This window comes from Abrus precatorius, unplaced genomic scaffold (assembly GCF_003935025.1).
Source record: "Abrus precatorius isolate BTA unplaced genomic scaffold, Abrus_2018 Scaffold6, whole genome shotgun sequence".
NCBI classification, from domain to species: domain Eukaryota; kingdom Viridiplantae; phylum Streptophyta; class Magnoliopsida; order Fabales; family Fabaceae; genus Abrus; species Abrus precatorius.
The window spans coordinates 9489117-9493959 of NW_020874406.1; the positions used below are offsets into that span (position 1 = coordinate 9489117).

Here is a 4843-nt window from a genome sequence, read left to right on the forward strand (position 1 = left end):
GTTATTGAACGATCAGCAAGCTACAGAGAGATTGAAGTTGGCTTGGGTTCTTGCATACCCAACCTTTTAAACACAGAAAATGGCATTAGATTGATGCTAGCACCTAAATCACAGAGCACTTTATCAAAATAAGAATTGCTTATAGTGCATGGAATTGTAAAACTCCCTGGATCCTTAAGCTTAGGCGGCAACTTTCTTAATAAAATTACTGAGCACTCCTTATTCAATCTAAGTGTCTCGAATTCTTCTAATTTCTTTTTGTTGCTTAGCATCTCCTTGAGAAATTTAGCATATTTCGGCATCTGTGATATGGCTTCAACAAAAGAAATATTGATGTGGAGCTTTCTGAGGATCCTAAGGAACTTATTGAACTGAGGGTCTCTTTGGCTACTCATCAATCGTTGTGGAAATGAAACTTTTGGTTTTGTCGCCACTGGTGCATCTTTCCTTGTCTCCTTTTTCGCATTTGGGTGGTAAGCACGACCTCGCTCATCATCCAGCACTGTGCTCAAAGCACAGCCGTTCTGTTTCAGGCAGCATGGGCGTGCAGGGTGATGCAAGGGCGTGCTCCTCCTTCAGCACAGGCGTGCATGACTTATGTGTTTGCGTCCCATTCAAATTTTTCCCACTTCTTATAGTAATGGCATTGCATTGCTCCCTTAGATTAGGCTCAGGCTGAGATGGTAGTATTCCCATCACTCTTTGACTCAGAAGATTCGTAATTTGCTCGAATTGTGCACTCATCTTAGAGGAGCTGGTTTGTATTTCAGATTTGACTTCTGCGAACCTCTTATCAGTTCTCTCAATATGTTGGTCCAATTTGGATTCAAGCTCTGTCATCCTCTTATTAGAGTAATGCACATATTGCATCATCTGTTCTTGAAAGTTGAATTGAGATCTAGGAGCTTCTTTTCCTTCAGGTCTTGCTCCCTGACTTTGCACATGAGGAGGGCGATAAACACTTGAATTTTGACTTCCAAAGCCATTCCCCCAAGAGTTAGGAGGATTACTCCTTCACCCCAAATTGTGATTGCCATGAAGTTTGCCTCTTCTTGCTTAAATTCTGGGCTTGCAGGAGCTCTTATAGGTTAGTCTTGAGCCTTCATTAAAGATTCTAGTTGCTTTGCAAGGGCTGCCATTTGGTTCATTAGTGGGCTGCTGCTCTCTGCTTGGTAGACCGGAGCGTTCTCTTTTCCCTTGATATCGTAAGAGTCAGCGGTGTGCCACTGAAAGTTAGAAGATGTCATCTCATCTATCAACTTGTATGCATCATTTGGATCTTTTCTTATGAGGGACCCTCCTGCTACGGCATCAATTGTAGCCCTGGTAGTGATTGATAAGTCACTGTAAAAAATTTGTACCTGTCTCCACATTGGAAAATCATGATGAGGACATCTCCTCAAAAGCTCTCCAAATCGCTCCCATGCCTCGAATAAGGATTCTGCTTCATGTTGTTGGAAGCAACATATCTCCGTCATAAGCTCAAAGGACCTTGATGGAGGAAAGTACTTTCCCAAGAATTGTTGAGTGAAATCCTCCCAAGTTCTGATGGAGTTAGCTGGGAGTGAGGCGAATCAAGCATTCACCTTTTTCAGATACCGAGAATGGGAAAAGACACAGTCAAATAGCATTGTTGGAGACTCCATTGTACTTGATGGTATCCGTCAATCGGAGGAACTTTGTCAGATGAAGATTGGGGTCTTCATTAGGCAAGCCTCCAAACTATATCGAGTTCTGGACCATGGTTATAAATACTGGTTTCAATTCAAAATTGTTAGCCTCCACATTTGGTGCCGCAATGCTTCCAAGAGTGCCTCTAGCAGTGGGTGTCATGTAATCTTGAATTGATCTCCTTCCCTCTACCATTCTTTGCTCTCTCACTTCTTTTCTTTGTCTACGCGCTGTTCTCTCAATCTCCGGATCAAATAAACAAGTTGTAGAGCACTTAAAACGAGTGAGCATACATTAAAAGAAATTGTGAAATAAAAAAATTAAAATAAAATAATTACAAAAATTATTAAAAAAATTAACAATAAACAAAACAAAACAAAATAAAATACAAATTGCTTAAATCAATTAAAATTGAGATTTTCTTAATATTGAAAAAGCAATCCTCGGCAACGGCGCCAAAAACTTGTTCGGAGGGCAAGTGTACCCATCGAGAAGTAATAAAGGATTCTTAAATTAAGTTCTCGAAATATCGTCCCACAATGATTGATTTCCAATTACTAAGAATTTTCTAATTCAATTGTTTAAGCTTCAAAGATACGAAATTAATTAAAAACAAGAATTTATAAAATCAATTATAAAACTAAGAGTAAGGAATACAATGCACGTTTTGGTTAAACTTATCGGAGAGGAACCTAGGGCATATAAGTTTTCTCATTCAATACTTTATGTTATTTTTCTATTTAACTCTAAATCCGATTTCCTTGTGATTACCAATCATTCATACGAATACTATTAATACCAATAGTCATGCAATATTAATATTCTTTCCTCTAAATTAATATCCCCAATGGTTATGCAAGACATCAATTTGAGAAAGCTTAAAGAACCTATGAACTTGTTAATTTAATAACGATTAGAAGAGAAAGATTGGTTTGGTTCACCTAATCCTTTGTCTCGTTTTACCCTATAGATCTATTAATTAACTGAGGTACGGTTGCCTGACGATATAATTAATTAGGATTAAGAAAGAAGTGCAATAGAATAAAATCTAATCACAAAACGGAAATCAAATTTAAATTCAAATATCAAAATTCTATAAATTCATGAACAATAGTTCCCATAGCCCTAACTATGGACTTAGTTACTCATGCTAAATAACAGAACTAAAACAATTATAAACAAAGCCATAATCAAAAGAAATAGCAAACTAGAGTGTGAGATGTGTTTCCGATCTTCAAGTACGATCGCTCGAAGCTCCAAGTCTTTCCAAGCATGTGCCAAGGATCCCGTGCAAGAGAGACGAGATCAAATGTATTCTAGAGCCAAAGCCAAGATGTCAAAACGGTGGTCCTAATGGTGTCTTAGGTCTTCCTTTTAATAGGGTTTGAAAACCCTAAAAACTCTTCATAATTAGGCTTTCTGAAGATGAGCACGGCTGTGCAAGGCCTTAAGCACGACCGTGTATGGGCTTAAAGCACCCCGTGCTTGTTGGGAGGGTATGGGTGTGTTAGTTGCTGCGAAACTCTAATCTTCTATCAATTTCGGCGCAGAATGCATCCAAAATCTACTTGCGGCCTCTTTATACCAAACTATACAATTAATATATAAATTAGTGTAAAACTCAAATAAAATAAAGGTCAAATATAAATATATTGGCTGTAAAATAAAGCTTAATTATAGACTTATCTATAATTTAATAATAAATTATAAAATATATAAATAAAAAGATCATGATTGGTAATTTTTTTAAAAAGTAAACATATCACTTAAATTTAAACAAATTGTCTCTTGCGCTCTTAAATCAGACGCAACCTAGAATCGTAATAGTCTAACCAGGTACCTCTTGGCCCTCGCATGGGGCATGCGCTAGTGGCTAGTACCGTCCAGAAGCTTGTTGCCGAAAGTTGGAGTGTAGTCATCCCTCACGTTAACATTGCGGATTGCATTTTTATTTCTTGTCCACAAACTTGCGAATTCCATTATCCAATAAATTTGGTATTCATTGGAGAAAGTTGGCGGGTATGGTTTGACATTATGGATCAGAGAATTAGCGGTGTTAAAATTTAAATGAGTTAATTTTAACTAATTGGATTTAATTTATATGAGTTAGGACAAAAAAAAGAAGTTACTGATTAAAAAGTTTACAAAGTTAAACTGAGTAAGAGTTAACCAATTACTTTAAAATATTATTATAATCTATTAAAAATATTTATTTTATATAATATTTTATTATAAATTTATAGATAAATACAATTGTTTAAAAATAGATGACAAGTAATTAAATTTGTGTAATATTAAATATGTACAATGAGTTTTTGTTATTAAATAATATTAAATAAATATAATAGTTTATTATTAAATTAAGTTACATATTTATTTAATTTTTGTCTATATTAATAATAATTATTAAATTACAATAACAGTTTTTATTTATATAATTTTATAAATAATTTTTTAAAACATTATTTTATAATTTTATTAAAATAATAACTATAAATTTTTTTATATTTTAATATTTTTATAAAATTATTTTAGGATCATTATATATTTCATAGATATTTTTAAAGTCATGACAGGGACATAATGACATGAACATAATAAAAAGCAACGCTAATTAAATTATCTATTCTCAATCAGCTGATCGATATTGTATTATTTGTTAATTTACTGTCAGTTCTATAATTTTTATAGTGAAACTTATTTAGATTGTAATATATGCCACCATTGAAGAGTTTTGTGCTGTTTACGGTAAAACTAACTTTTAATTTTAAAAAATATATTACAAAATTACACCAACTATAATGTTAATACGTGTTACAATGTGATTATTTTGTATTTATGACAGTAAAATTTATTTTTAAAAAAATTAACATTTTTGCCAATAATTTTGATAAAATTATTGTTATGTAAAAAATTTGACCTGAAAAGAAAAATAGTTTGAAAAAAAGTTAAGAATTAATTTTTAATTTTATAATATTTAAATAAAAAACCATGTAATAGCGTAAAATCATTTTTTAAAAAAAATAAAATAAAATAAAATTGAGAGACATTTATGGTTGAAAAAGTTATCTTATAATTTTCACATATTCGTTAACAAATTATTAAATTATTAGTTTAAATTGTCAAATATCTCGTAAGCTATAAATATAAGTAAAATAAAAAAATAGAAAAT

The 4843-nt window shown here is 32.6% G+C and overlaps 1 non-coding gene across 1 annotated transcript; it reads left to right on the forward strand.

Annotated features, from left to right (window-relative positions):
* Positions 1-1377: 1377 nt before the first annotated feature.
* On the forward strand, positions 1378-1484 carry LOC113870609. The gene has a single exon (XR_003505629.1). It is a non-coding gene; the product is annotated as a small nucleolar RNA R71 (small nucleolar RNA).
* The last annotated feature ends 3359 nt before the right edge of the window (positions 1485-4843 follow it).